We start from the raw sequence: 10,434 nt of genomic DNA, 5'->3' as shown, positions 1-10,434 counted from the left end.
TTTTCTTACTCTTTTTAAAACATTTCCTTGGCCTCCACTATACAGAGATCGATATATTAGCTCGGGGAAGACTCAGCCAAGCAAATCTTTTAGCAATTTCTTGCGCGTGAGATTTGAAAGGTATTCCAAACTGAAAATAGCATTCAGAAACCGTAAAGCAAAAATCGCTTCTTTCAAAAATCTACTTGCACGGCATCGCATCCCGTCTACAGTGCAAATCACATAGTTTGGCAAAGCCAAATAAAGCCTTAATTGAATAAAAGTCAGTAGGAAATGGTCTGCGTTGATCTCGAAGAGATAAATCTTAACACCGCCTGCCTCAGGTTCAAGCGTGGCAAGGAAGAGCTATAGCGGCTATAGCAGCCGCTATTATTTTCTTTGCTTTAACGTGTGTGTGGTTGTCCCTCCCGAATGTAAGAAAAAAAGCAGGGACGCCGCCAGTGAGGTTCGAACTCACGACCGCTGGTTTACAACACCTGTGCTCTACCACTGAGCTATAGCGCTTTTTTTTTACAGCCTGCTTGGCGAAAAACAAGATTACTGAACATGAAATGTTACAATACGTCCTCCCACATTGGGTGGAGCGTTCATTAAAAATGTTTGAAGTCTGCAAGTTCATCCATTAAACAAATCTATTCTGGAGATCATTTTGAGACTTGCGTGCATCTCTTACATATAAAATGCTCTCAATATAGTACTGCCTCGCAGGGCAAATATCAATGTCTGCATTCCGGACTGCCATACGCACTTTCTACAGACTGTGCAGGCTCTGTAGCATGAACGTATCTAGGAGTTTGCTACCAAGATTTTGGACAGGTAGAAAATGGATGCCGCGAGGTGACAACGGGGGTTCTTTTTTTAATGTTCTTTTAAGGATATCCCACAGGAATATGGCACCCCAAATGTCGAGCAAGTTATGTTCTTAGGTCTGTGGCCTTCTGCACAGTATTCAGTTTGTATACCACGGAACAAAGATTCCCCTTTGCTTCAAGCCAGGGTTTTGCCGGCAGTGTATAGCTGTGGAGCTGGATGAAGAATGTTTTAGCTCAAGAACGAATTGGCATCTTTTTAACAATTTTTAGGACCTCTCCTCCGGGACCTGTACTTTATAAGGAACGATACAAAAGCACGGGCATCATTAAATCACATATATCCTTGCACAATTGCTTCTTAGACACAGTACACAAAAATTCTAAAGAAAAACGAGCTTTCAGCATCTGCTAAGCAGCAACAACCTCAAACTGGAAACAGCGGACACAGGTGATTCGTATGTCACTCGTCGACACAACGAAATTGGGAAGTAGCTCACGTAGCCTTACTCGTCTAACGCTTCGTAAGAAAGGATCACTTTGGTCTCGCAGAAACATAAATCTGGAGACGACCTGTCTCCAAAAAAAAGGGGCTAGTTCCACAGCGCCCTCTCTTACCGACCGGAACAAATTGGTTGGGCTCGTTCGCTCCCATGTAGAGACCCATACAAAAACGGCGAGAACTATGTGCAGTTAATGACCATTTACACGCTTCATGCAGATAACTTGAAGCACATACCAAATTTTCACTACTATAAACAAGTTCTATACTGTTGCTCGAGCAAACACTGACAGCTCTCGTCCTCCCCAGTTTAGTGTTCTCTCACGAGCTCTGTCAGTTTCGCGATTCCATTGTTCAGTAGTGTCCTTGAACTTCTCAAGACGTACCCCTAAATAATTTCCTATATATTCCACCAATTGCATGTTTTGGAACGATACAGGGTTATTCTTTCATGTCCCTCGCCAAAAACCCTAGCATTTACCCTAATTCACATTGCTTCCTGACATTCTTGAAAATTTGCTTACAATGCTCCCTGTTTCGTTGATGCTGTTCCTGCCTTTACAAAGAAATGCTAGATCATCATCGTAAGCTAAGAGTTTAGCTTCACTCGCCATTAGGCGGAAACCTCTCACTTGTTCATCTTTAATAACCTTCAAACAAAACGGTTCCTAGCATATCGCAAAAACAGAGGAGATAGAGGGCATTCTTGCCTCACTGCTGTCATCACTTGAAAGGCTGTTGTGACACACTTGTTGACAATACGGCTCGTGAAACTCTCGGCATATGGCATTTTAACGCCTTCCAATATCACCGAACCTACATTTACGTGTTCTAATATGCTGAAGAGAATTTCATGCACGACGCGATCAAAGGCCTTTTGCAAATCAATCTGCATCATGGCGACCCGTTCACCTCATGCATCACAACACTCCATGATGCTTCTGGCCACATGTATGTATCTAAAAATTGATCCTCCTTTGATCCCGCATGTTTGGTGGGGTCCAACTATTTATTTCATCACTCTCTAGAGTCTTTTCGCTAAAGCCTTCGCGAAAATTTTATAATCCACGTTTGTCAGGCTGATTGGGTGATACGAGGTTGCTGAAAGCTGTTTCACGGGGTCATCTGTTTTGGGAATAAGCTCAATGTGCATTCTGTGAAAAGACAGAGGCAGTCGCTTTTCGTCATAAGCCTGCATATAAAACACCGCACGTGTGCCGTCTGGTCCAGGCTTCGTTGGTACTTCGTTGTTCCCGCTTCGTTGGTGCCTCTGCTAAAATCAGTCTCTGAGCACGTGCCCGCAAAACGGCTCCCATGTACTTTTCTTGGGCGATAGCTTCCAATATATTTTTTAGTTCTTTGATTTCCTTCGCATACCTGCCTGGATGCGCACTTTTCAAACTTACGGCAAATTTTAGGTCGCACTGCAAATATTTTACTTTTTTTTCTTTTATTTTGCCATAGGAGGCTACTTCTTTACAAGGCTTTGATCTTTATTTCTTCTTTAAACTCTTCCCACATGTCAATAGATCTTTCGGGCTGAGCTTCCAGTAGAATCTGAATACTTTCCTTAACTTGGATTAGAAAAAACTTCTTGTAATAGTTTCACAATCAATTTTCATAACTCTCAGTTGAACAGTGACTTCGTTTGCATTATTCATATTGTGGCGCTTACTATACTGGGATCGCTGAAATATACATGTTTGGCTTCACAGCGTGTGCACACTGGCAAAAGATAAGCGGACACATAGTCTATTGAGTCTCGCATGGCTTGTTCGCTGGAAGTGCTTGAATTCTACTAAGACACCACTCGATAAAGCGTATCCAATGTCCACGAAGTCATTTTGAAGGATTAGTTCGCTCAATAAATGCGCACTCTTACCTCGTACGGCTTGCCTACAAACTTTGTCTTGGGCTCTGCATAGAGAGTTGAAGTCTCCAAAAAAATAACGTATCTGTCACATTTCAGATAAGGACCTACGTTTGCAATAAACAATACGCCTTCTTCCTCCCTATTCGGCGCATAAACGCATATACTTCGCCAGTCAACATTTGACAAAGAAAATTCACATACAATAAATCTAACGTTTTCACACACACTCAATGCTTCAAAACAGACAGCCAATGATTTGCGAACAAACAACATACAACCTCCCGAATCCCCAACAGCATGGCACACACATACGTCGTATCTTTCTCTAAAAAGCTCAAAAATGCGAATCTGCTGCTCTTCGCATTCAACCTTCGTCTCCTAAACTGCATATAAATCTAAGTTATTTTATAACAAGCACAATTCAGTTGATACTGCTTACGCCGCGCAGACAGCCCTCGCACGTTCAAAATGGCTACACGCTGTGCTGTGGTGAAATTTGCTGCCATGTTCGCAAATATTGAAACAAAACCGCATGGTCTCACCTTCACCTCTTCGGCGAATAAAGACGTCACCTGTGCTTCAATATCGCTCCGAAGGTGTAGTAGTTGGCGCCTCGGCAATTGCTTAGTTGTCTCGGCCCCATCACCGACGCCACAGACACCTCTTAGTTCCACGCTGGTGAAGAAAACACTTTCTGCCGTCATGACGGGGGCGTAGTTCCCGCAGGTCTCCATTTCGGTGGGGTGGTAGGCTTTGACTTGAAGCTTGGGCGCCGAGTTAGTACCGTCGTTACCGGAGCTTCCTCATTCTCAGTGTAGTCTGAAGTACCTGTCAAGACGCCGTCTTCCTCACGAGTACGCTTCGTCGCACCGCCGCTGCACACGTCCTCATTCGCGTCCATGGGGCCTGTGTCATCCCTGGCAACGGCCCCCAAACCGTCGCCTAAGGAATTTTCTCTTTCGCTCGTTTCCCGTGCAGGAGCGTGTTCATGTTTTACGGTGGGCGGAGCCTGAACAGTGTTCTCACGGTCTTGAGGCACCTGCTTAGAAGAATTAGACGAGCTGGCCACCGCATCCGCTTCTGTGAGACCCCGTTGGGCCCCTGGCATCTCTGCGGCCTCCGCTTCATCCATTAAGTATTCAGTGAAACCATCACCTTTTCGAAACCCCGCCGCTCTTGCGGATGTTTTCACACACTGCCCCTCGTTATGTATGAAATGGTGGCACATGCTCCAGCGCGGCACCTTCCTATCCCGTCGAATATGCCCGGTCGATTTGCACCGGAAGCAGAGCGGCGGCCATCCCCGCACAAGAATAAGTGCGAGCTCACCTGAGATTCTCAGCTGGTGTGGAATGTCATCAGTCTTGACTCCGGCTTTCAGTTTATAGGTGACGGTTAGCGTTGTGGTTCATTTGTACAACACGCCTTCAGCCCGCCACCTTTCCTTCGTCACGTCCGTACGGGGACAAAGCCTCGCGCACATCCTCGTCGGCGACGCCGTACAGCACCCAGTGAATCTTAAGCCGCAGGTCTTGGTTGTTGGGATCCATGAAGATACAGAGGCTGTTTTTTCACTTTAACATCGCTGGAAGTGAAAAGCTTCTTCGTCGCGCCGGCACTATTCGTGGTGATAGCCCACACACCGTTCATCTGGTGCGCCCTAAAAACCAACACTTCGGGGAGCAAAACCTACACGAACCAGCGCATCCCGGAAATCTTCGACGCGGTAGGCTAGTTCTTTGGATCAGCGTGCGCAAAGATGATATTCTAAACAATTTTTCCTTTTGGCAGCGTTGGCAAGATGACCTGGTAATCTTTATCTCAAGCAGAAATAAAACCTGTTTGCGCGAAGAGCAACGGCCGCTTACACAGCTTTGTCGGAGCACATAAAAACACGTCCGCTGGCTTCGGCGCCCGGAAGTGGAATCCCAGCTACAGTGGCCGTTGACTCGTACCGATCACGTTAATTACAACTTGTGTGTGATTGTTCGTCCCGACTGTAAGAAAATCAGGCAGAGCAGCTGCCAGTGAGGTTCGAACTGACGACCGCTGGATTACAAGACCAACGCTCTACCACTGAGCTATAGCCGCTCTTTTTGTTTAAATGATTTTAATTGAAACAAGCACGGTACATTGCTAAAACGACGCGGCCTGCTTTGGCCGATCACAAGTTAAAATTTCTTGAGTTGCACCAATTCATAAAGCACACTCAACCATACAAGTGGGTCTGCCTGTTCCCGGTACACAGCTCGTATGGAACACAAAAACCCGGAAGCATAATCATGTCGTAAGGGACACCTGTGTCATCTATGTCTACCGGTAAGTTGTGAAAGCCAATTGGTGTTATAGGTAATTCCTTTTTTAGTGTATGTTGTATGACATCCCAATAAAAAACCGGGTCGCAGCATTCAATGAACGTGTGTTCGATGGTTTCAGGCTTTTTGCACAGCAAGCAGTTCGTTGTCCATGGTACAAATATGTTATGTAGTTAGGAAATATGTAGTTAGAAAGTATGTAGCTAGAAAAAGAATGTTTTTGCGCTTGCCTTAACTGCCATCTTTATACTTCCTGTAAGAACATCTTACCCTGGGTCTCCAGAGTTTATTATATGGTACAGAGGCAGAGGCTTTATTATGTCTGTCAGTTTTTGTACTTTTTTTCTCATTACAGCGTTAAGGTACTCCGGAGAAAACCGAGCCTTAAGGAATTGCACAGACTCACAACTTCTCTCAGGTAACGTCTAGCCCCATACACTGACAATCCCAAAGTGGACACTATAATATCATGCAGTACACGGCCCACACGAACTTGCAACATGGAACGAAAAGAGCGGTCGTTCTGATCCCGCATAAACATACCAAGACCGCCATCTTGAACAGTTTGAAACAAATTGGTTCTTTCAAGCCTCTCCCAACTTGCACTCCAGATAAACACAGACAATAGCCTATGCATGTTTTGCACATTTAAACGACACATATACAAAAGCTGAAAAACATACCAAACCTTCGCGATTAAGAAAATGTTGCAAACTGTTGCCCCGAAATCATCGACAATTCTCGTCTTTGCCATGAACTTGCTTTTTCCTTTACTTTTGGCGTCACCTCATTCCAATAATCAGCCCTCTTTTTATAGTACTCCAGAGGCACACACAAGTAGGCTAATGGCACGGTTGTCCACTGCAGATTTGTGAACGCCAGCGCTGTAATGTCCCAGCTTCCATGCCAAAAACCGAAACTCTTTTCCCAAATATTCTCAGCGCCTGTTAGCTGACAAAACCGTCTGGCGACACCAACAGCTTCCTGAACAATTTCGCGGTCGCTGAAAAATACAGCAGCCTCGTCAGCATACGCAAGAATTTTAAAATTAGACGAGTTAAACCCGGGTCCCTTAATTCGCTCGCTGTTAATAAGATTTGAACAGAAGAGCTCGATATAAAGCGCAAACAGCAAGGGTGAAGTGGGAATCCTTGCCAAACAGAGGAACGCAGAGGGACGGCTTCACTCAGATTCTTATTGAAAATGATGTGAACAGAACAGTTGCTGTTAACCATTTTAAGCTCGTCTTGTATTACACTGCCCACATTCACTTATTCCAGGACCGAGAACAAGACATCGTGTGCCACGCGATCAAACGCCTTCGACAGGTCTAGCTGCATCATTGCGACTCAGCTCCCGAAGACATCACAGCGTTCAAGTATACTGCGAGCAACGTGTACATTCGTGCAAATTGTACGGCCTTTCACTCCGCATGTTTGGTGCGGTCCAACGAGCTTCGTAATCACACTCTGCAACATTCGTCCTAGAATTTTCATATAGATCTTATAGTCAACATTTGTGAGGGTTATCGGACGATTAGCCCTCTACTGACTGCAATTTCTCTCGGTCATCTCTTTTAGGAATCAATACTATGTGAGCAGTGCGAAAGGAAGGTGGCATTTAATTCACTCTATATGCTTCTGAGATCATTTCATATAAAACCAGGCTGACTTCTCTAAATGCTTTATAGAAAGTAGCCCCTAGACCATCCGGTCTTAGTGTTTTCCCAAGTGATAGTTCATCTATAGCCTTCTGAACCTCCTCTAAACTAAAAGGCCGTTCTAGGCGAGCTTGTGTATCGTCGTCTAATAGAGGTATAAGCTCCAAAAAATCAACCCACTGTACGCTCTTCACGCTTCTTTCATTCCCTACGAGCTCTTTGTAATGCTCGACAAACACCTGCTCATTTGCTTCTTTATCGGTCGGTATTATGTTGCGGTAACAAATCTGTCGGATTTCAATTTTTGCTGGATACATTCTGTCATCGCACATCGCACGCTTGTTCACCGCGCGCCCGTTCGGTACTTATCTGCTTCCAGAGGTTCTAGCTGAATTTTAACTTCTCTGATCTCTTTTATGTGCGACTCAAGTGCTACAAGTCAAAACGTTTGATTGACACTGCAATTCATTGAATCTTTTCTTTTGATCTCGACGAAGAATAGTTCCCCTTTGTATCGCTACCATCATGACAGTGTTCTTAAGGTTTTCCCGCCTATCTGCGCAGATTCCTGACATGGCGGAAGACACGTTGGTCACTTCTTTTTTTAACTTGTTCAACGAAGGTTTCGTCTTTCAGTAGTTTCACATTAAGTCTCCAAAGAATCTAGTTGAAGCGAGTCATAGCGGCTTTATTCCCAAAAGTTGCCATCACAAGGCTGTGATCGCTGAATGAAACGTGTTTAAATTCATATTTGCTATTACCGGCCACAAATCATATGTTTGCGTACACTATTTAGCCTCGCATTGCTGCCGCGTTGGAAGTGCGTAAATCATGGATGCGAGTTTTGGGAGAACACCCAGTCAAGACCTATGTCGTGTTCTTGAATTATTGCATCCAGATACTGTGCACTCTGATCACGCACCGGGGCGTTCGGCACTGGATTCTCTGGCGTGCAAGCGCAGTTAAAGTCGCCCATCCAGCACGACACTTTTCTCACAATTCAAATACAGCACGACTTTTATAAAAACATTAACAAGCGCTTTATGACTGGTAGATGCGCTGAAAGAAAGCACACTCAAAAAATATCCAGAAAAGCTAAAATTAACAACCAGCAACAGTCCTCCTTCGCACGCAACAGCAGTTTCATTTGCAGTGCCCACATTATTCCTCAAAAAAAAAAAAACGCGCAACCCCTGCATTTGCCGACCGCGTGACATGTACCGACACTGTATCGGGACCGAAAATTTTCAACCATGCGTTCTGTGTGTTTCTGGCTCTTAACATTTGTTTCTTGCCATGCGATTATATCCAATTCATTTTCTAGGAAGAGGCGACCGACCTGGCCTTGGCGTTTCCCCTCCGCCAGTCCCCTCACGTTCAGCGTGGCTACGCGCAGTGGCAGGTGAAAGTTTGTTTCTTTATCATTTTTAAAAACACCCACAGTTCGAGCAGTGGTCACCTTAGGGCACCACGACGCGGCAGAGGGTTCCTTGGGCTGGGGCATTGTAGGCCTTTAGCTGTCCCTTGCACTTTCACAGTCCACGGCCAAAGTTTGACGGTCGCGCACGAAGTTCCCTTCCATAGCTTATGGTCGGCACCGTTGCACGTTGATCCGGACCCGAAGGCAGCGCGTTACCGCAGTTGCAGCGCTATTTAGGCGCCGCTTCCGCTGGTCTTCTGTCTGGTGGAATATTTGGCTTTGGTTTGAAGGACGCCCGTTGTGTCGGCGCCGCTTTGATGGGCGGCTCCTCCGAAGGTGCGCCACCTATTGATTTGTTATCCTAAACTGCTTCAAGATGAGCGCGCTTTGCGGCTAAAACCGCAGCGTTTGCCATTGCGATATCATTACTATTTCGTCCTATGTGCGACTCCTCCACTGGTCTCATAGGAGTTCTAACACTAGGCTGCTTCTCTTGGCTCGCCTTCTCCTCGGGGGCGTTTTTTACTACATGAGATGTATTGACCCAACTTGTCTCGCTATGCTCAACGCTTGAAGATTGAGCGTTCTTCTCATCGTCTACTCCTCTGCCTCCAGCTGGCCCTGACGCTTCCTCGGCCTCCACCTCACCCATGACATGTTCAACCACGTCAAAATTCCACGCAGGTCCAGTCATGCTCGCGTACGTCGGTACATATTGGCTTTCGTCATGAGCAAACCGGCGACATCGCGAGCACCGAGGTACTCGACAGTCGCGACGAATGTGGCCCTTCCCTTGGCATCGAAGGCAGAGGGGGGCCTCACAGCGATTACCAAAAGCGCAGGTTCGCCGGCAATACGGACCTGGTGAAGTATGTCCTCAACGGTGATGCTCGACTTCAACTTCAGGTTTAGGACACGGGTTGTTGACCCTTTTTCTGTTACGTCGAGCACACGCCAGCGCTCCTTCGAGAGCTCGGTCACCTCACCATAAGGCAGGAAGGCCGCACGCACTTCTTCGTCAGTCACGTTGTGAGAAACCCAGTGCACTTTAACACACGCCTCTTGCTTATTGTGACCGATCACGAGACACCGGTGCTCCTTGATGCTAATGTTCCCGGCAGCGAGCATTTTCTTTACAGCTTCAGAGTTCTTAAACGTACCGCTCACACATGGTTCATTTGAAACGATCACAAGGCGACGACCCCGGGAAGCAGTTCCAAACGTGCAAGGACGTCCCTGTAGTCATGGACCCTATACGGCCGCGCTTGAACATCGGCGACCCAAAATAAAGTATTAAAAAAATACGACCTGTTGGGAGGTGGGGCACCATAACTTCGTAACCTGCTTCGCTATATTCAGCAGAAATCCTCTTTCTGCGGCTCGGCTGAGGCGCTAACACCTCTCCGACGGAGCTTACGATTACACGGCCGTTCGCTGGCGTGGCCGAAAATGCGATCCTGAGCTATAGTGGCCGGTGCCTCGGACCGATTACTTTAATTACAATTTGTGTGTGATTGTTCCTCCCTACTGAAAGAAATAATACAAAGAAGTCGCCAGTGAGGTTCGAACTCACGACCGCTGGTTTACGAGACCGAAGCTCTACCACTGAGCTATAGCGGCCGGTTTTTCTATTGCCGATTCTTACAGGCGAAAACAAAAGCAAAAATGATAAAAACAGCAGCCTACTTGGCTGACCCGGGAAAGGTTAAAATCTTCTCAAGACAACTAAGTCGTCCAGAACAGAGGTCCATTCGGGCGGTTCAGCTTGCGAACGATACACTTCTCATAGGCTCACAACACTTACAATGAAGTTTTCTCGCACCGAACGCATATTACCATCGGCGTGTCACACTTG

General features: G+C 46.2%; 2 non-coding genes across 2 annotated transcripts; both read right to left on the bottom strand.

Annotated features, from left to right (window-relative positions):
• Window positions 1-5,203: 5,203 nt before the first annotated feature.
• TRNAT-UGU (transfer RNA threonine (anticodon UGU)) lies at window positions 5,204-5,275 on the bottom strand. The gene has a single exon. It is a non-coding gene; the product is annotated as a tRNA-Thr (tRNA).
• A 4,852-nt stretch (window positions 5,276-10,127) lies between these two features.
• On the bottom strand, window positions 10,128-10,199 carry TRNAT-CGU (transfer RNA threonine (anticodon CGU)). Its single transcript has one exon. It is a non-coding gene; the product is annotated as a tRNA-Thr (tRNA).
• Window positions 10,200-10,434: the final 235 nt, after the last annotated feature.

This window comes from Amblyomma americanum, chromosome 5, assembly GCF_052857255.1.
Source record: "Amblyomma americanum isolate KBUSLIRL-KWMA chromosome 5, ASM5285725v1, whole genome shotgun sequence".
Lineage (NCBI taxonomy): Eukaryota > Metazoa > Arthropoda > Arachnida > Ixodida > Ixodidae > Amblyomma > Amblyomma americanum.
The sequence above is the reverse complement of the archived record's forward strand: the minus strand, read 5'-3'. Positions and strand labels throughout refer to the sequence as shown.